The following is a 23297-nucleotide window of genomic DNA, read 5'->3' as shown; positions in this document are numbered from 1 at the left end:
AAAAAAGCAAGATCACATAATCATATTAACAGATAGTGCAGTTGACAAAATTCAACACCCATTCATGATAAAACCTTCAGTACACTATGGATAGAAGTGAATGTCCTCCAGCCTTCAGGATGGAAGAAAATAATAGCAAATGAAGCAACTGGCAAAGAATTAATCTCAAAAATATACAAGCAGCTCCTGCAGCTCAATTCCAGAAAAATAAATGACCCAATCAAAAAATGGGGCAAAGAACTAAACAGACATTTCTGCAAAGAAGACATACAGATGGCTAACAAACACATGAAAAGATGCTCAACATCACTCATTATCAGAGGAATACAAATCAAAACCACAATGAGGTACCATCTCACAACAGTCAGAACGGCTGTTATCCAAAAATCTACAAACAATAAATGCTAGAAAGGGAGAGGAGAAAAGGGAACCCTCTTACACTGTTGGTGGGAAAGCAAACTAGTACAGCCACTATGGAACAGTGTGGAGATTCCTTAAAAAACTGGACATAGAACTGCCGTATGACCCAGCAATCCTACTGCTGGGCATACACACCAAGGAAACCAGAGTTGAAAGAGTCACGTGTACCCCAAAGTTCATCACAGCACTGTTTACAATAGCCAGGATACGGAAGCAACCTAGATGTGCATTGACAGATGAATGGATAAGAAAGCTGTGGAATATTACTTGGCCATTAAAAAGAATGCATTTGAATCAGTTCTAATGAGATGGATGAAACTGGAGCCTATTATACAGAGTGAAGTAAGTCAGAAAGAAAAATAATACAGTATATTAATGCATATATATGGAATTTAAAAAGATGGTAACAATGACCCTATATGCAAGACAGCAAAAGAGACATGGAGATAAAGAAGAGACTTTTGGACTCTGTGGGAGAAGGCGAGGGTGAGATGATTTGAGAGAATAGTATTGAAACATGTATATTACCATAAGTGAAATAGATCGCCAGTCCAGGTTCGATGCCTGAGAGAGGGCGCTCAGGGCCGGTGCACTGGGACGACCCTGAGGGGTGGGATGGGGAGGGAGGTGGAAGGGGGGAAGGGGGGTAAAGGTTGGGGAACATATGTACACCCATAGCTGATTCATGTCAGTGTATGGCAAAAGCCACTACAGTGTTGTAAAGTAATTAGCCTCCAATTAAAATAAATAAATTTTTTTTAAAAAGAAAAATAAAGAAGCGAATGTCCTCAAGTTGATATAAAGAACATCTACAAAAAACCTACAGCTAGCATTATATTTAGCAGGTAAACTGGAAGCTTCCCACTATGATCAGAAATAAGTCATGGAATTCCCTTCTCGCCACTCCTTTCATCTTTATACTGGAAGTTAGAGCTAATGAAATAAGACAAGAAGAGGAAATAAAAAATTTGGAAGAAAGAAATTAATTGTCTTTGTCCTCAGATGACATGACTATTAATGCAGAAAGTCTGAAAGAATTGACAGAAAAACTCTTGGAACGAAGAAGAAACTATAGAAAGGCTGAAGGATATAAAGTTAATACACTAAAGTCAATCACTTTCTTGTATAATAGCAGTAAACAATGGGATTTCAAATTTAAAATAAAATTCCATTTACCAACCCCCCTAGAAAATGAAGTGCTTAGGTATAAACCTAACAAAATATGTACAAGATCTAAACACTTAAAGGGTAAAAAGTACTATATTGTCCTATATACAGCTTCCTTATATATGGCTTTCTGCCAAGTTGAGAATCTTTTTGGTTTTAAGAACCAAGTAGTAAAGCATCTTCTTCAGGGTTTTAGTCCATGTAACAAACCAGTTCATTCATATGTATTAATTAATCAGATTCAGTACTTATGTTTAGAAACTACTGTGCTGGAAACTGGGGACAAAAAAGACAGTAAGAGACAGTTCTGACTCATTTGATTAAAGTACCAAAGAGGGGAAGGGAGAGTGAGGTGAAGTCAAACAGCAAAAAAGTTTACAGAGTGACATTTGGGCTTATATTCCCCAGGTCTGACATGCCTTATATTTTATTTGTCTCTTGGAAATAAAGAATTAGAAAAGCCACCAAAACCAGTTAACAATTATTTAGAGGTTTCCCATATGAGGCACTGTTAGCCAGATCAAACACTAGACACCCAAGCCCAAGAACCACCTCTCTAATGCAGTTTCTTCCAAAAGTTTCTACCTAAAAAGAGCAAATGTATCTATACCATAAGGTATAGGACATCAAACCAAGGATCTCTAAGACAGGAAAAGTACTTATCTTCCCAGAAGAAGCACACTTTCAAAGGATTAAGCACACACTTCAAAGAGTGTTTACTCTTCTATCTTTTGGACGCCTTGGTCTAGTAGCCAGTACTAACACTTCATTAGCACTTCATTAGCCAGGGCTCAAGAATGCTGGAAAAGAGTCCTGGACCTCGGAAGCATCCCCAGACTAAAACTAAGAGATTCTTCCATTTTTCTTACCACTTTTATAAATGCTCCAAAGATCATTTGTGACCCCCAAATAATACATACCTGAGTTCTAGAGCTGGTGTCAGCTAGAAAAATATAGCAAGGTAAGACAAATTTTAATATCCAGATATCTCATATACAGATCTTTGAAAATACATGAAAATAGACATCAGGCCTAGGACCACTTTGGCTACATGTGAATCCAAAATCCTTAACTAACAACGAAACTTTGCCATCCACTTAAGATTTTTACAATAACTTCTTGGTCTTTTCTTTCTACTAGAATTCCTATAGCTTGTACACCACTTAATCCAACAGTTCATAGTACACCTTCAACATTGCAGGCACTGAAATTCCAGTACAACAGTTCAAAACATTCTTTCTTCATGAAAAGCAGTATCATCTTCCTGAAGATGCTGTTATTAGCACAGGTCATCTGTTTCCATAGGTTTCTGCAGGAGAACCAAATCTCCTTTATAAATTTTTCCTGATGCACATAGTACCTATTAGACTGAACAAACACACCAGCCTAAAATGTTAACATAAATGTATAGCTGCCAGATAACTAAGATTTTAAGAAACTGCATGTTATTGAAATGTTAAAGGAAGGTCAAGAATTCTAAATTGTTAAGGGTTAAAAAAAAAAAAAAAGACCTCTTGATGCTGTTTTGTTCCAGAGTACAGTACAATAGTTACTTTCTTTAAGTAGTTAAAAAGAAAACTAGAAATATATGATGAAAATTGAATTCTTCATATTCCTTTAAAATAATGAAAATATCTGATAAAACTGTTAGTGCACTTAATATCTCATGACCTGGTTGAAGGATTAAATTTTCCATAGAATATCAAGCAGTGATTCCACTTGGAAATTCCAACTAATAAAGAATGAAAGGAAAAACTTTACTTGATATGCTATGTTATGAAAACACATTGGTAAAAGTAATGCCATGTTTGCAATTCTAGGCCAGTTGTATAATCTAAGAGGAGTAGCAGAAAAATTTACTGACTATGCAAATTCTAGTTTGTTGTTAAGAATAAGATGAATGATTTAATGAAAGTAATAAAGTAAAAATAGTATTCAAAGGGGGATACAATGAAAACTGATAGCTTCTCCCACTCTTAATGTCACTTACCACCATCAACAATTTCTTCATCAAATGTTCCATCAAAAATCTGTATATATTTTTATTCAAATGGACATATATTATTTACATTGTTCTGAACCTTTCGTTTTTATTTAATAATATATTTGAAGCTCTTTCCATATCTGCATAAGGATAGCTATACATTCCCTTTTGATGGCTACATAATATTCCAGTGGCATTTAACTTTACTTTGGGTTATTTCCAGTTATCAACCAAGATGTGAAATCTCTTTTTCAGGATCTTGTTTCAAAGTGTGGTAGCTTTGCAAAAATAAAATGGTAGCATTTCTCTACTCAGTTCCAAACAGTGTATAGGGAGCTTTGATATCATTTCTCAAGATTCTCCCAGAATGCTTTCATTGAGTTTGCCAAACTTTCACCCAACCCATGGTAGTAACTCATAAACAAGTGTGGTTCAACATGAATGTTGGATGACATTTTCCCTTATGTTAATAATTCAAATGAAAGTGAAACAGCAAAGACGTGCATCTGGGAACCTCACTCCTTTGTCAAGGACCTGAGCAACTTATTTGTTGAACCAGGTAACAGACAAACACTAGAAAAATACATGCTCAATTTTTTGTGCTAGAGACACAAAACACTGTTAATGTTAATCAGCATGATTAAAATGTTTTCCATCATTTTAAGACTAAATAATAAATAAGGCTATAAATCAAGGGCTGATCTGTAGCATTTGCAGATTTTCATGGTATAATTACTCCCACCATGGCTAATTTCAAACCATCATACCTGTGATATCTCTGGCCACAGGGTTAGGAAGAAATACACAGTAGACACTTATATAATCCTCTCACCAACCAGCTACAATCAATGTAAACAACCTTATGAACAAAGACAATAGTAAATTATAGTAATTAATGAGTGACAAAGTTTGGGTACTTATTACTTTTTAAATATAATGTATCATACATTTATAATTTAATTTTTAATAGTACTATGTATAACAATCAACTTGCAAAATTTCAAAAATTTATTAATTGGCTCTAGAGAGCAGACATGAACTGGCTCCAGCACACCATACATGTCTTCAGCTGCCTGTAATTTCTTATAAACTTTGTTGGTCTTCTAACATCTTCCCTTTTCCTAGTGGTCAGCCTGCTTCTGATAAAATGGTTGCGGTTGTTGGTCAGTTGCTAAGTCATGTCTGATTCTTTGTGATCCCAAGGACTGTAGCCCACCAGGCAACACTGTCCATGGGAGTATCCAGGCAAAAATACTGGAGTGGGTAGCCACTCCCTTCTCCAGGGGATCTTCTTGACCCAGGGATCGAACCCGAGTCTCCTGCATTGGTGCATTCTTTACCGCGGAGCCACCTGGGCAGCTCAATAAAATGGCATGTCTGATAAAATGGTAAATCTGTTTAACCATGACCCTGCTCCTCTTCAGCTGTGTAAACCTGAATTCACTGACCTTCCTGTAGCCAAACCCCCAAATTATGGGATTCCAGGGATTTCAGGGGAAAATCCTTGGTTGGGCCTTTCAGAACTGGGCCCCCAGCTTATAAAGTGCTATGTTTACCACCAGAGATCAGAGATGTCCATGCCAACAGACTGAAGCCATCTCAGTTCACTCCTAATTTCACTGTTGTTGGCACCTATACTTTGCCGTCTAGTTTGCCCGTGCCTGATTTCATCAAACACATGATTTCTTATTTGTTTTGCCTTGTTGTTTCTTAATGTTTCAAGGAATAAACTGGGCTACAAACACATTTCCTCTAGCATCTTTCGTCAAATATCTGTATTTGGTCTTAAACATTTCTCCCTTGATAGCCATGTTTCTCTTGACAAGCAATGCCCTTGAGATACATAATCTTAAAGAGGTACCATAAGAATATCAAGTATAAAAGTACCAAAATAAATGTCCCTCCCCAAAGAAGGTGCTGAGTATATAGAGAAAGATTACAAAAGTGAAAAAAAAAATCATCTGTGTTAGGACATTTGCTGATTGTATGCAAATGTTCAAAAAAACAGAGGTTTTTTTTTAATCTTCAGCTGAAATGCATTATACACATTGTTCAACGATAAGAAAGGAAGAACTCTTTACATATGTTTCCCATATATATGGAAGAGACAACTTTTTAAGGAGGGAAAACAAGGACAGTCAAGTCATTCCATAGTGAATCCTGTGGTGTTTATTCTGTGTGTGGAACATTGATAATTGGGGTGGCGGGGGAAGGGAAGGGGCCCATACTATTCCCACAAAGTCTTCTATTTGCTGAAAGGAAATGTCATTCGACAGTGGAGGTATGTAATTAACATTCTCTGGGTTGTTTTTTTTTTTTTTTTAATACAGATTCGTTTCAGAACACTTTGAGATCTATCCTAACATTTAACATGGAAACACTTGAACACATGCTCATTTTGGCATGTGTTCTTTTCTTCAGAATTCACCTCCAAGTATTAGAAAAAAGACAATATGACCTAGATCAAGACAGAACATTTTTGGGAGACAGACATGTAAGGATGATGCCCATCCCGACAGCAAGGCCTCATTCAAAGCTAAACTTTTTATCAGGCCAAAAGTCGACTGTCTTCCCATAGGAAGTGGTAGGAGGGGAGCACTGGCCAATCTTACCTTCTAAAGGAGACAGACAGTCCCCAGAGTAACGATGACCCAATCAAGTTTGTACTGAAGAGTTTCTAGATAAATAATGTCTTCCCACAAATAATTTGCTCTCGAAAGGCAGCCCCCAGACACAGGAAGCAGAAGGGGTGGCTAAGGGCTGTGGAATTTTTGAACATGAACAGTAAAGAATGTAAGCCTTTGTAATTGAGAAATAACATCACATTGAGGAAAAAAAAAAAAAATGTCTAGAACCAGGACTATTGCACAAGGTGGCACGTTTTCAGAGCATTGGAAAGAAAAAAAAAAAAAAAAATGCAGTCTCGAGATTAATCTTTACTTCTGTTTCCAGGGGCTTCATTCAAAAGTTGACACTTTTGTACAAAGAACACCCTGATGCAGACTGTGACAAGCAGACAGCATTGCCAGCAAACTCATAAATCTGTGGGATGAGGTGTGCATACCCCGCAGTCACCCCCACTAAGCCCCTGCAACCTCTCCTTGGCCCCAGAAATGTGGAGGCTTAAAAAGAGAAAATAAAAGCAATATAGAGTGTGAGAAGAAAGTGGCCTAATATGTAAAATAAAAGACAAAAGCCGACTGGATTACGCCAGCCAGCCATCTGCACAGCTGAAGGCTTCTTCAGAAAAAAAAAAAAAAAAAGCTCTACTGTTCTTGAATCAATTGCTTCCTTTTCACAGGCCCTCTGTATAGGGCCAAATTCAAAATGGCTCTCGGGAAATTCTTGCCAATCCTGTGGTCTGATTTTAGGCTCTATTTTTCCTTTTCTTTTTAAGACCCGAGGATGTAAGTATGTATCAGTGTTGTAACCTTGCCAGAATTCGCTGGAATGAGTCAAAGGAACCTGGCATTAAATCACACGGATTTGAGTTGCTAATAAATACAGCAGGCCCCATCCATTGTTGATTAATTCTGACTGAAATCTAAACACCAAACAACAAACACTCTTCTGAACTGCTCTGGTACCCATTAGTTTGATGTGTTTATTAGACAGGGCTGTGTTCTTTCAAGTATATTAACAACAGATTAAAAAACTGCAAACAAATCTAGGTTTCTTTTTATGATTTAAAAGTACGGGTACCATTTACTAATGTTTTTAGGGTTTGACAGTAAATCCAAACAAAATGAAAACATGTCATCATGTCAAATTAGGATCTTGGTACAAAGGACAAATACTCACTGTCAATGTGCAGCTCCCATGATTCAAACAAATAATCAAATAATCTACTTAATTTTTTAATGTTTAGAATTGTCATGTTATTTAAATCCATTATTGAACAGGGATTTAAGTGACAGTGTAGGATGAGATGTAAAGATCTTTGCAAGTCATATGATTTATTACATGGTTTTAAAGAGGACAGAGGTTAGTAAGATATGTTCATGGTATTTGATTATATTTATCACATAGCAAGAGTTCCTGAAGGTTAATCTGGACTGGGCCAAGTAACACATGGTCATGAAAATGCCATATATTATTTATTAGCGGTGCCTGGAAGTAAAAAAAAAAAAAAAGTACAAGCAAACGTACAGTGTACAAAGATAATCAGTGGTGGCTCGGTATCAAGGATTCAAGAGATCAAAGACCAAAAGTACAAATTTTCACACTTTGGAATATATTAATCCAATAAACTGTGGAAAATTCTGAAAGAGATGGGTACACCAGACCACCTGACCTGCCTCTTGAGAAACCTATATGCAGGTCAGGAAGCAACAGTTAGAACTGGACATGGAACAACAGACTGGTTCTAGATAGGAAAAGGAGTACGTCAAGGCTGTATGTTGTCACCCTGCTTATTTAACTTCTGTGCAGAGTACATCATGAGAAACGCTGGGCTGGAAGAAGCACAAGCTGGAATCAAGATTGCCGGGAGAAATATCGATAACCTCAGATATGCAGATGACACCACCCTTATGGCAGAAAGTGAAGAGGAACTAAAAAACCTCTTGATGAATGTGAAAGAGGAGAGTGAAAAAGTTGGCTTAAAGCTCAACATTCAGAGAACTAAGATCATGGCATCTGGTCCCATCACTTCATGGCAAACGGATGGGGAAACAGTGGAAACAGTGTCAGACTTTATTTTTGGGGGCTCCAAAATCACTGCAGATGGTGATTGCAGCCATGACATTAAAAGATGCTTACTCCTCAGAAGGAAAGCTATGACCAACCTAGATAGCATATTAAAAAGCAGAGACATTACTTTGCCAACAAAGGTCCGTCTAGTCAAGGCTATGGTTTTTCCAGTGGTCATGTATGGATGTGAGAGTTGGACTGTGAAGAAAGCTGAGCGCCAAAGAATTGATGCTTTTGAACTGTGGTGTTGGAGAAGACTCTTGAGAGTCCCTTGGACTGCAAGATCTAACCAGTCCATTCTAAAGGAGATCAGTCCTGGGTGTTCACTGGAAGGACTGATGCTGAAGCTGAAGCTCCAAGACTTTGGCCACCTCATGCGAAGAGTTGACTCACTGGAAAAGACCCTGATGCTGGGAGGGATTGGGGGCAGGAGGAGAAGGGGACGACAGAGGATGAGATGGCTGGATGGCATCACCAACTCCATGGACATGAGTTTGAGTAAACTCCAGGAGTTGGTGATGGACAGGGAGGCCTGGCGTGCTGCAATTCGCGGGGTCACAAAGAGTCGGACACGACTGAGCGACTGAAATGAACTGAACTGAATCCTAACTACTAACACCTGACTGAATCCTTGAAAATTTCCAAGGTATGCAGTTTTAACAAACAGGTAGAAGACACAGAAATCTCTAAGAGTCTCAAAAAGGCCCAGTTACTGTTATTTCAAGTCCATCAGTGGAAGCAAAGACAACAGAGACATATATGCCATATTTATAGCCCCAAGAAAATGATTATAAAGGATATTTACCTTAATTCAAGCTGTCTAAAGACAGAATAGATTTTACTGGCTTAAAGACCATACATTTATATCCTGTTTATATTTTTAGCAAACAATGTAATTTTACATGACCCTTTAAATAATGTTGTGAAAGGGAACCATTTTCAAGGTTTGGTTAAACAGAAAACTCCTGGTCAAATCTAGAGCCTTGGGAGAACCATCATGTCCTAAGGTCGCATGAGGCAACATCCTGAAATGAAAAGACTTCCATAAGTGCATCTGCTATTGCAGTCACAAAGTATTCCAACCCAAATCTGTCACCGCAATGTCTGGATTTCCCCCAGAGTTCTCCAGACCACCAGAGCTCAGCTCAGCAACTCCAAAATTAAATCACTACCTCTTTTAATCCTAAATCATGTCCTCTTAATTTTTACAGCATGTAAACTACTAAGCTCTCATTCTCTACTTCTTTCACAAATGCATAAAAGCCATGATAGTGAAGGTCAGAAGACAAGTCTAATAGATTATAAAACTGATTCATCGATTGAACCCAAAGGTTACTGTTACTCTTGTGGTATTGGTGATGATTATGATTATATGAGCCAAGAGTGATGTTTGATTTTCTGACATCTGTAAACAAATCTTTTTTACCAAAAGAAAGTATTATAAATATTTCAAAGACCACATGGTAGGAAAACATAGCATTGTGCCAAAATTGGTAAAAATTCACACACCTCATTGAAAAAAATAATCATTGCTAGGCTCTGCCCACATGAATAACTGACTAATTGCTAATCAATTGAGCAGAAAAAAAGAAAAGAAGACTGAAAGGGAGTGTAGAGGGAGGAAAGAAAGAAGAGAGTGTACTAAAGGTTATTATTGTAAAATCAGTCAAGTAATATTTATAATCATTGATAGTTAATCAAGAAAACAGAAAGAATAAAAGAATAAATAACACTGATTGCCAACAATTAAGGGGCCTCCCAGGGACGCTAGTGGTAAAGAACCTGCCTGCCAATGTAGGATACATAAGAGCCACAGGTTCAATTCCTTGGTAGCAAAGATCCCCAGAGGAGGGCATGGCAACCCACTCCAGTATTCTTGTCTGGAGAATTCTATGGACAGAGGAGCCTGGCAGGCCACAGACCATAGGATCACAAAGAGTCAGACATGACTGAAGTGAGTTAGCACAGCACGCAGCAACAATTAACGACTAAATAGTTCACTTCTATCTATTAGAAAGTTATTACCTCATAAAACTAAACTTCACATTGTCAATTTTTTGGTAAAATTGGTAAAATTTTGTATTGGTAAAACACATTGACATAATTATATGTCATACTCTATCTTTTAAGATAGGTGTAGAAAATGGGGAATTTCAGGGGAAATTTATCTGGTTTTCTTTGATCCTATTTGAAACAGAATTCCTTTATCCAAAAACTAAATGGTATTTTGGTTGGCATCCTACATGCTTAATAATATAGCCCCACACAACTTTTCCAGACTTATTTCCTTTGGTTCCCTGATTTCTGATTCATGTAGTTTTGACCCTGTCCTTTGTTTTATGTAGAACATTCTTTCCTCTGTATGCATCTGTCAACATTAGACCCGTTCTCCAAAGTCTATCTCAGGGTTAATGAAAAGAATGTCAGCTGTGAGACAGATGACCAAATCTAGCTAAAGAAAGAATGAGCAATGATTATATGAACCAGAATATCTTTTTTTTTTTTTTTAAATAATCCAAAAGAAGCACTTTAATGAATAATGGAAAACATAAATAGCAGTTGACAACTGTTCAGGAAATTCCCTACAATAATGGGGGGAAGAAAAGAAAACTTTTCTAAATACCTCTTATAAATCTATCAGTAGATAAACATATGGGCATTTTATGACATTGACAAGTGGTTCATGTCAGTTACATTGTGTAATACATAAAGACCATCATCTTTAAATAACAAAATATTCATAAATGAAACATTCTCTACTTAAAGGACAGTCATTCAGTACATCAAGTCCCTATCTATACAGCAACTTTACCTTACTCAGTTCATTCGTTCCAAGATACATGTCAAGGAACAAGCTTTGGGGCCTCCCTTCTGGCTCAGAGGTAAAGAATCCACCTGGTAATTAACGCAGGGCACAAGGGTTCCATCCCTCATCCGGGAAGTTCCCACATACCTTGGAGGAGCTAAGCCTGTAGGCCACAACTCCGTGTTCCAGAGTTCGGGAGTCACAACTACTGAGCACAGGCAGAGAGCCCATACACTGTAACAAGAGAAGGCATTAGAATGAGAAGCCCGTGCACTGCAAGTAGAGAGTCGCCTTTGCCTGCCACAAGGAGTGAAAAGCCCCTGAAGCAACAAAGACTCAGTGCAAACAAACAACAACAACAAAAAAAACACTTTAAAAATGTAATGTATTAGTATGAAGAAAAACCAATATTAGTTGAAAACGTATTAATCAGAGTCAGAAACAACACTCATAAAAATGAAAAGTAAAATAAAAACATACAAGATGTAAAGTAGACAAAGAGATGTCACAATAAGCAAGACAGGAAGTAAATACATTCTTCAAGCAAAAGTAATCTTTGAGGCAAATTCCTTGGTGGTCCAGTCGTTAGGACCATGTACATACACTGGAGGGGGCACAGATCCCATCCAGGAATGGGGAACTAAGATACCACCTGCCTCATGGCACAGGAAAAAAAAAACCCAAAACAGTAACTTCAGCCCTTAAAACAGGCAACATTCTATGCCACCTAACAGCACTAATTACCTCAATTTTATAAATAAAGATAGTGGATGCACAGGGTTCCTGAACACAGCTCCATGGAACATGAAAGTAAATGAGCAAAAGCAGGACTGAAACCGAGACTTACAGATTCATACATGCTCTGAACCACCAGGGCCCACCAGGGCAGAACAGAGGACAAAAAGTTACAGTGAACTCCAGGAGTGTAAAAAGGAAACTTCAGATCAGACGCAGAACTGACCTGTGTAACTGTCTTACTCCTGGAAATGGTTTCCAAGGCACCAACAACACATCAATTCAGGTCCTGTCCAAGAGAGGACCTCAATGTCCACTGTCCTTCCAGGTTTCCTGAGTTACAATCACAGAACATCCAAACCGCATTCCTGTTACACACACCCCTGAAGGATGTGGCAAAAGAAGTCACAACAGGAACAGCTGAGGGCTCTGAACAAGAAGACAGGCTGAAGACAGCTCTGTGTAGGATCTGAGACACCAAATGCAATCGAAGAGCTGCCAGTCTTTTCCCTTCTTCCAATGAGGTCTTTCAAGTGCAGCAAATAGAAAGAGAACCAGGCTGGGTCCGAAATAATCTCTGGATGTGTCAGCGCTCTTACACGTGGACCAAAAAGCAGGCATCCAATGGAATCCAGACCAGAAAGGGGACAAAGAGGAAATAGATCCCTTTGAAACACCTCATCACATGCTTGCCATAGTCAAGCAACAACACTGACAGGAGTCAAATGACAGATTGTTACAGATCACATAAAGACTTTGCCTTTTGGGACCTCTTTTCTTGGGGGTCCACTTTGAATAAAAACGCTTTCTTTTTTTCCACCTAATCAAATCATTGTCCTCATTGAGAAACAGTCACCTGTAAGTCAGACCTACTTTCTTTCTCCCTCAGTCACTCAGTTCAGTCACTAGTCGTGTCTGACTCTTTGCGACCCCATGAATCGCAGCACGCCAGGCCTCCCTATCCATCACAAATTCCCGGATTTACTCAAACTCATGCCCATCAGTCGGTGGTGCCATCCAGCCATCTCATGCTCTGTCGTCCCCTTCTCCTCCTGCCCCCAGCCCCTCCCAGTATCAGGGTCTTTTCCAACGAGTCAACTCTTTGCATGAGGTGGCCAAAGTACTGGAGTTTCAGCTTCACCGTCAGTCCTTCCAATGAACACCCAGCACTGATCTTCTTTAGGATGGACTGGTTGGATCTAGTTGAAGTCCAAGGGACTCTCAAGAGTCTTCTCCAACACCACAGTTCATAAGCATCAATTTTTCTGTGCTCAGCTTTCTTCACAGTCCAACTCTCACATCCATACATGACCACTGGAAAAACCATGGCCTTGACCAGATGGACCTTTGTCGGCAAAGTAATGTCTCTGCTTTTTAACATGCTCTCTAGGTTGGTCATAAGTTTCCTTCCAAGGAGTAAGCATCTTTTAATTTCATGGCTGCAGTCACCACCTGCAGTGATTTTGGAGCCCAAAAAAATAAAGTCTGACACTGTTCCCACTGTCTCCCCATCTATTTCCCATGAGGTGATGCGACCAGATGCCATGTTATTAGTTTTCTGAATGTTAAGCTTTAAGCCAACTTTCTCACTCTCCTCTTTCACTTTCATCAGTAGGTTTTTAGTTCCTCTTCACTTTCTGCCATAAGGGTGGTATCATCTGCATATCTGAGGTTATTGATATTTCTCCCAGCAATCTTGATTCCAGCTTGTGCTTCTTCCAGCCCAGCGTTTCTCATGATATAATAAAACGTAATTTTCTGGGAGGAGACTGATGGGCTCCATGTTAAATGTCTTGAATGGTGTCATCTTCCCCTTTGCATTCCCTGAGATAAGAGATATGTGGGCTCCAGTTGAGGAATTTACACCCAACAAAAACAGGGTAAATAGACAGTCATTCTCTAATCTCAGGGAATAATTATGGCAAGGACAAAGAAAGGATAAAACCCTGTTTGTTAAGGGAGACACTATACACGCCCAGAAAGGCTGTTTGGAGCCAAAACTCACAGGATTATTCCAGGCCATAATGAGTCTTGCTCCTCCCAGAAGCCTTCACTTTGAGATCCAACTTGGCTAAGGTGTGCATGCACACTCCAGGGAGGGTCCTGAGACTAATGAACCAGGGCAAATAAACAAGGTGACTGGCCTGAGGGAAGATGAAGACCCGGAAAACTGCACCTTTGTAAAGAATTTACACTTCCCAAAGGCGTCTCTCTCTCTCCCTGAGGTTGCCCATGTGCCTTGCCACATGTACTTTTCCTTTCAATAAACTTTTTTCTTTACTCTTTATCTTCTGCCTCATCATCTGAATTTGTTCTTGACGAGGCAGGCCAGACTAGGGCCCGTAGCCCTAAATGTTGGCTCCTGTGGTCCAGGGGTTAGGAGTCTCGATCTGGGAAATTAAGAACTTGCTTCCAGCTTCCGCTCGCTCCCACTCACTTCTTTGAGCATTCCAAATCAATTTCCTTTCTCATAGCTTTTGTTACTAAAACACGGATCCTACTTTCCTTAAGCAACCATGAACTGTCCTTTATATTAGCATTTTTTGGACTGCTGACCATAAATACCAGTGATAACTTCTAAAAACACTTGCTTTCTTATGGAGAACATCTCAGGGTAGCAGCAAACATATTCATTAATAATCCAAAATCTCTTTAGTTTCTCTATGAGAGGAAATTATCAGTAATCAGTGCCTATGTGTGTGCTAAGTCGCTTCAGGCATGTATGACTCTTTGCAAACCCATGGACTGTAGCCTGCCAGCTCCTCCGTCCATGGGATTCTCCAGGCAAGAATACTGAAGTGGGTTGCCATTTACTTCTCCAGGGATCTTTCTGATGCAGGGATTGAACTCTCAGTAATCACGACAGCAGGTTCCTGAGGGTCTCCACCATCATGTCCTTGTACAAAGTCCTCTGGGCAGGGTCCAGACATTCCCACTCCTTGGGAGTGGAATTTTTGAACACATCCTTGAAGGTCAACTGTGCCCACAGACAGCAGGTTCCTGAGGGTCTCCACCATCACGTCCTTGTACAAGGTCCTCTGGGCAGGGTCCAGGCATTCCCACTCCTCAGGAGTGAAATTGGGCCCTCCCGGTCACCAGCTGGTGGGGAGAACTCCCCAGCGGCTGAGTAGACCTCTGGCTTCGGCCTTTCCGGGTCCCTGCGGTCGTGAGGAAGACGTTCCCCGTGACTACACAGACCTCCGGCTCCCCTTGACTCGTCCGAAGACGTTCGGACAGCAGGGGTTGCCTCCACACCCCGTGGTCGCCATGGGATCAACAGCCTCCAAACCCGACCCCCAATACTCCACACCCTTAGAGTGCCTGCTGGCTAACCTGCGGACCCTAAGACTAAAGGCGAACCAGAATATCTTAATGTGTACAGCTTCCTCCTAAAATTGTACCAAAATCAGGATTTTTAGAGATCCCTGGTCTTTCCATTGAAAAGTAATCTTGTAGATCCATTAACTATTTCTTGACTACTGATTACATGCTGAGTCCTGAGCCCCTAGCCTGCAAGTGTTGTTATAGACTGACACCCTTTCCTGTTTCCCAAGTTCGTCTAAACCACCGCTTTGAACCTCAGCTTTGACACTTAACATACACTACCTTTTCTGGTGTGATTTTTTTTCCCCCTTCAATCATTGTTAATGTTTATTTCTAGTGCCCCACTATATTAAAAAGTCCTCCAAAACAAGGAATTTGTCTTTAAATCCCCCATGTTCCAGCACCTGGCACATAGTGAATGCTCAGTGACTATCACTGATTAATAGATAAATTAAGCTAAGACACAAAAGTGATTTTTAAAAGAATGATATCCAAAATACAAAATCCATTTTTAGTACCACTTGGAGATAGCTAAAGCCCAAATCACAAAACATGTGTGGTGGTGGAGCAAGAGAAGGTGAGGAGGCATGCTGAGGACTCTAAGGTCACAGAAAGAGCCCACTAAGTAGACTTTCCAGTGGTGAGAAGCATATTCATCCATGAAAAACCTAAATTCAGTTTTTTTGACAGGAGTTGGGAGAGTATGTTGTATCTGGTCTCTAGAATTTCTCTGTGGTTTGGTTCCAAAAAGCAAAGAAGATGGGGATCAATAAGAGGCCACACAAACAGGCTATATTTGCAAAGAGCAAGAAAAGAAGGGAAACTGAACCGTAGAGGCAAACATACACACACTCCAAGGACCTCCACAAATAGCTTCCTATCTCTCTAAGAAAAGCAAAGGTTAACCACAGTTATACACAAGGACCTGAGTTATAACACAAACTCAGTTGTCCTGAAACCAGCCCTGATCACGCCTCTAGGGGAGCCTCCTATAGATAGCTGGCCCCAGGAAAACTCACTTCATTCCAAGACAGTTTATCAGAAAAAAACATTCACAGTATCGACTCAGACATACTTCACAGAAAAGGAGAAAAGAAGCAGGAAATACAAATGACAGATACAGACCAGTCTCCAGAAAAAATTGGCACTGAGGAGATAAATAGTGTGCTAAACATTTTCACCATTAATCTGGAAACCTCAAGGAGGTCATAGCATCTATGATGCTAGAATACAAAACTGTAGATACGAGATGCATGAACTCAAAAAGCAGTGAGACTGCTAGAGGAAGTGAAACATGAGCTTAGAGCTCAAGCAAGGAATACAGGAAAAAATAAGATTACCACAAAAATGAAGGTGAAATCAGAAGATGTGCAAAGGAAAACAGACATTGCTAAAGTACACTAGGGACATAGAAGATAAAAAGAGGAAATCAACTGCCAAAAAATGGATCTAGAGAGATAAAGATGGTTAGGAAAAAATGATTTAATAGCAAAAATAAATGTTTCACAACCCCAAGAAAAAAACTAAAATAATGGAATCACACATATATATATAATTCAAGAAACCTTTCTGAAATAAAAGAGAATTTGGATCAAGATGCTAAAGGGTACATACAATATGTCCCAAGAAAAACTGGTCCATTAGGAAATAGCAACTAGTAAAATTTAAAGAAAAAAATAAAAGCAGGCATTGGGAGGCCAGATAAAAATACCATGTGACTTTAAAGGAGAGAATGTCAATCTGGGTGTATTTCTCAAAAGCAAGATACAGCTAAAAGATACTCATTTATAGCTGCTGCTGCTGCTAAGTCACTTCAGTCGTGTCTGACTCTATGCGACCCCATAGACGACAGCCCACCAGGCTCCCCTGTCCCTGGGATTCTCCAGGCAAGAACACTGGAGTGGGTTGCCATTTCCTCCTCCAATGCAGGAAAGTGATAAGTGAAAGTGAAGTCACTCAGTCATGTCTGACTCTTAGCTACCCCATGGACTGCAGCCCACCAGGCTCCTCCATCCATGGGATTTTCCAGGCAAGAGTACTGGAGTGGGGTGCCATTGTTTTCTCCCTCATTTACAGCAGAAGATGGTAAAGATGTAGCTATTCCATATCTAGAAGGTAGCTACATCCAGAAAATCATCAAATCACCCTAAGATTTGCCACCCAGACAAACTGTCATTTGATAAAGACAAAAAGCAATTTTGCACATACAAAAAAATCAAGGAATATGCCTCAAGAATATCTGGCTCTCTTTTCATTTGCAGAGACTCTGAATAAAGGGGTTCGGGGCAGACTATTACAAATATGGAAATAGGTGAGGAGCTATGACCGTTGATTATGGTGAAGTACTGTTCCCCAAACCTAGGCTACTTGCGGTTATATAATTCAGATTGGACTTCACTATGCTGTTCATCTACTCCAGTACTATAGGTACCAGAATTAGTGATTGCCAAAAACCCTCCAGATCAAACCATCCCATAAGCTATTCCAATCCACACACTGCCTCATAGCCTCTAGCACAATGATTCCTTCCTTCATTCCCATTAAAGTCAAGTGAACCATTTCAATCAGTTGAACCATTTCAATGGCAGCATCTCACACCTTCCTTCCTGGACAGCAGTCACTATAAAGCTGAGGCTTCCACTGCTCCAGTTATGCGCCCTTATCACACTATTTCTCAACTGTTTGGTATAGAAAATGTACTCTGGGCTCTCCTAGGATATGTAGTCAGGAAGTGAATGAGTAGGTCACACATGATAAACACTCTTAAATCTTTGGATTCCTTAATCAATGTATTACCAAGGACTTTCTGGCATCATGATTTCATTGAGTTTAGGAGGACACTGAGATTTCAGGCCAAACAACTGACACAGTTAGAGCTCCAAATTCTCAAGTTTATGTTGAATTCAGATTTCTGGTAAGTGTACCCAGACAGATGAAATAAACCTGAAATTTATATTCCTTTCTTCCTGGTCAAGCATCATTTTACTGTATTCCATGCCTTTTCTTCAGACTTCTTCTTTCTTTTTTAGTCTAAGAAAAGTGGAAAAGTACAATTTCTAGTCTGCAAGAGATTTCATCCAAGAGTGATATGTGTATCTCTGCACAGATCTTTTTGCTAGTGAAAAAAAGAGAAGAAGGAGAGAAAGAAAGTAAACATGTTGGTGACGGCCTTTAACAAAATAATTTCTTAATGTAGAAGAGAGAGACCTGAATCTAATCCTCAAGAGAAAAGTGTATACATATATATAAATATATCTCAAAATTTACTTCTCTAATGCATGTTACCAAGAGGAGTACAAGGTAAAAGGAAAAGTTTAAAATATTTTCCAATATTTTATTTTGTGCATAAAAAAGACTAATTTGTTAGTGGTAAGAACAATGATTTGAGATATACTGGGAACTGTAACTGGGAACTTTAACCAGATATACTGGTTTTATCTTTTAACTCAATCAGCTAGTCAGTCAGAAATGCAACTATCCACTTATTGGATGCCTAAAATGTGATGCCATTCAAAATAACAGAAATTCTGGAGAACAAAACCAAAGCAGCCCCTCTCTGATGTAGCCAACAAACAGTTTGAGCAGAGAGAGGTGCACATCAAAAAAACAATATCATCAATGAATATGTGATCAGTAAAACATAGACAAGAGGAAGAGAAAAGGAGGCAGGTGAGGAAGTGATGCTTAATTTGAAACTTGATATGAGGAGTTACTTAGGCAAAAAAATAATTATAATAATAAAAATAGACCCTTGGTAATCCCATGGACTATTGCCTGCCTGCCCGGCTCCTCTGCCCATAAAATTCTCCAGGCAATACTGAAGTGGATAACCATTCCCTTCTCCAAGGGATCTTCCTGACCCATGGATCAAAACTGGGTCTCCTGCATTACAGGCAGATTCTTTACCATCTGAGCCACCAGGGAAGCCCCTCGCTGGGCAAAGAGTAAGTAAAAAAGAGAGGTGAGTAAAAATGCAGGCAGCAGGAGTTGTATGTACAAGGGTTGTGAGCTTGAAAAGAGGTATGCTTTAAGAATTCAGTGAAGGTATGTGCTATTGAGTCACGGTGAGCAAGAGAGAGGTTGATACAGAAGCATGGAAAGGCGGGGCTGGGGTCATGTGCTAAGGAGTTCAGAGGACATTCAAAGAACATGAATAACAATTGAAGGTTTTTAATGATGCAAAGACTCAGGATGCCTAATGGGCACCTTCTATAGCTCTCCTTAAAAATTCAAAGTCTCCTTAAAATCCAGACTCCTTCCTGTGACTTAGGTAGTACAGCATAATTAGAAAATACTCTTAACACGAAAAAAAATGTCCTAGGACCATATGCAGTGGAAGTAAAAATAGTCCATTTTTTCCCCATAGCTGGTATCCTGCCATTTAATGCAATGTGAGTATCCGGTAAGGGAGGGAGGATGTGCTGCTATTAGTAAACCATCTGGTAGCTATATTCCCCATTAGAAAATGAGAAGATGAAAAACACAAACATCATAATAGAAATGAAACCAAACAAAAGGAGCAAAGGACATAAAGAAAATCCACAGAAAAGGAAATTCAAATAGCAATAAACTTATGAAAAAGGGTTCAACCTCATTAATAATCACAGAAAAGCCAAATAGAGTGAAATGAGAGGTCTTTGAGCCTCTTAGATTGGCCATTTAGATTGGTCAAACCTTTTCAAATGTTTAAATGCTGCTCTATGTGTGTTGGGGCTGGCACTCCCATGCAATGCTGACCTGGGACACAAATTAGTAAAATCTGCCTGGAATGCAAACTGACAATGTGTTCATGATCCCTAAAATATTCAGTGATTTTGTTTCTAAGAGTCTATCCAAGAAAATAGTAAAGAGATATGTGACTTTTTTAAATTAAAAGTTTGAAGTAGTATAGTTTATTTTAGTGAGACACAAAGAATCTTAAAATTGCAAATGTTTGACTATCAGGGAAGAGTTAATGAAATACTAAAAGGTGGGATATCACACAGACAAAAAAAATCACAAATTAATATGTTTGAATGTCATAATTGAGAAAAAATGTTTTGTAGACTTACCTGTAAAGTATACAATAATAAACAACAGCCATAGCATGATATACTTAAAATAAGCAATTAGAATGTAGAGACGGGACTATTTTTGACAGTATGAAGGGCTAAGAAGAGAGATCAAAAAGCTTAGTGATCAGAACGTTCCTGGTGGTCCAGGGGTTAAGAATCTGCCTTACAAAATGCAGGGGCTGCAAATTCGATCCCTGTTCAGGGAACTAAGGTCCTACATGCCATGGAGCAACTAAGCCTGAGCACCACATACACTGAGGCTGTGTGCCACAACTAGAAAAGCCAAGCCCTACAACGAAAGACCCCACGTGACACAGTGAAGATGTGATGCAGCCAAATAAATAAATAAATACAATCTTCTTTTAAAAGTTCTTAGTGATAAATGGGTATGGATTCCAGTGAGCCTCCCTCTTGTTGATTGCACTGTTGAAGGACTACATCTTGAGAATTAGGGTGGATCAGAAGTAAACAGGGCCTCAAAGAAAGTAATTTTAGACAATTTTAATTTACAAATTGAATTGAGGTGATCCTGGAGTGCTACTGGCCACAAATGCTTAGAAGAAGAATAAACACTTTTAGGAGTAAGCTAACATTATCCTAGGCCTAGAAAAATTTAAAGCAAGCAAAGAAAAAATAAAAAACAGTACCTGCAAATAACAATTAGAATGAAAGCAGAATTCTCAACAGAAACAATAGAATAGACTCAAAATTATGAAAGAAAAGACCACCAACCCAGAATTCTGTACACAGAATTCAGAAAGAAAATGAGAAAAAGAGAGTAGAAGAGTGAGAATTATCCCACCTTTTCTCCTAAAAACTTTAATCTACCTGGAATGGATTTTTGTGATGGTGTGAGGTAATATTTCTTTTTTTTTTTTTTCATTTTTATAACCAACCATCGCAACACAATTATGAAAAAAATAGGGGCCAATCCACTGTTAGCATAAATCAAGAATCCATAGATGTGTGTTTTTGAGCTCTCTTTGTTCCATTGATCTGCTTATTTATGTGGCCAAACTGATTTAACTACTATGGTAAGTTTGGTATATAGCAAGGCAGTTACTGCACATTATTCTTCATCAAAAATATCTTGGCTATTCTAGACCTTGACACTTGTACAAAAATATTAAAACCAGCCTGTCAAATTCCAAAAAAAAAGAAACCTATTGGAAGCTTGATTCTTCTAATCTTGAGCATGATAAATGTCTCATTTTATTGAGAGTTTTTCTGTTATAAAATTTATAATTTTATAAAATTTCCATGAAGATATTGCACAAAGACTGTACAGCTTATTTCTAGGTACTTGATACTTTCACATAGTTATAAATGACATTTTAAAATTTTATTTATTAAATGCTTATCATTGATTTATTAAAAAGCAGTGTATCTTTAAATTGATTTTATATGCAGCAATCTTGAAATACTTTCATATAAACTTAAATTCAGCTGTGGATTCTTGGGAATTTTCTAAATACACAATTAAATCATTTTCAAATAATAGCAGTTTTCTATTCTCATTCCTATCATTTTAAGTGTGAGTTCATCTCTGAACTGTCTATTCTGTTTCATTGATCTATGTGTCTATTTTAGTGCCAGTATCATTCTGTTTTGATTATCGTAGCTCTGTAATATGGTTTGAAATCAGGGATTGTGATATCTCCAGCCTCATTCTTCTTTTCAAGGCTGTTTTGACTATTTGGAGTCTTTTGTGTTTCCATAGAAATTTTATAAGTCTTTGTTCTAGTTCTATGAAAAATTATCTTGGTGTATTTTGATAAGGATTGCATGGAATCTGTACATTACTATAAGTAACATAGTCATTTTAATATTAAATTTTCTAATCCTTGAGCACAGTGTAACTTTCCATCTATTTGTGTTCTCTACAATTTCTTTCATTAGTATCTTATAGTTTTCCGAGTACAGGTAGTATATCCCCTAAGATTTATTCCTAGGTATTTTCCTCTTTCTGATGTGATTCTAAGTGGGATTATTTCCCTAATTTCTTTCTGATATTTCAGTGTTGTGGATCAATTATACTTCAAAAATGAACAAACTCATTTAAAAAGAGATCAGATTTGTGGTTTCTAGAGGCAAAGGGGAATTGAATTAAAACAGTCAAAAGGCACAAACTTCCATTTATACATAAATACTAAGGATGTAATGTACAACATGATATATATAATTAACACTGCTGTATGTCATATGTGAAAGTTGTTCAGAATAAAAGATGAGTTCTCATCATAAGGAAATTTTTTTTCTATTTCTTTAATTTTGCATCTATATGACATAGACATTCACTAAACTTACTGTGATGATCACTTCCTGATGCATGTAAATCCAATCATTATTCTGTATACCTTACAACTATAACAATGTTGCCTGTCAATTATATCTCAGTAAAACTGAAAGGAGAAAAAAAGTGTGTCCCTGAGATTCATTTGTAGAAAGATTTTTAGCTACTGGTTTATCTTTAATGGTTATGGTATTATTCCAAGTTTGGTCTCTTATTAAGTCAGTTTTTCAGTTCATTCTGAAATTTATAACATATGAATACATATGTTATAAAATTTTAGCATACTGAGGACAAAGATTTGGCAGAAGAGAGGGCAAGACATGTCAAAAACAAAGAATTCTGGAGTTATAATAGCTTCAGAATTCTCTGCTGTAACATTGGAAGCAAAAAGAAAATGGAACAATGGCATCAAATTTCTGAAAAGGGGAGACTCGGGTTCAACTCTTGAGTCAAGAAGATCCCCTGGAGTTGGAAATGGCAACCCACTCCAGTATTTTTGCCTGGAGAACCCCATGAACAGAAGAGTCTGGTGGGCTACAGTTTGTAGGGTCACAAAGAGTCAGACACGACTGACGCAGCTTAGCACATAGAGGTGTATACTAAACTCTCATGTATGATGATGGAATAAAAATGTTTTCACACATACAGGGCCTCAAAACATGTACCTTTTGGGCATCCTTTTTAAATAGGTACTGAAAAGAGTTTTAACCCAAACAAGGAAGTAAACCAACAAAGAGGAAGATAAGGTTTCCAGGAAACAATAGGTCTAATGTCATAAAGAAGCAGAGAATTCACAGTAGGATGGTGTTTGCTACTAGGATA

Source organism: Dama dama, chromosome 5 (assembly GCF_033118175.1).
Source record: "Dama dama isolate Ldn47 chromosome 5, ASM3311817v1, whole genome shotgun sequence".
Taxonomy (NCBI): Eukaryota; Metazoa; Chordata; class Mammalia; order Artiodactyla; family Cervidae; genus Dama; species Dama dama.
Note: the sequence above shows the minus strand (reverse complement) of the source record.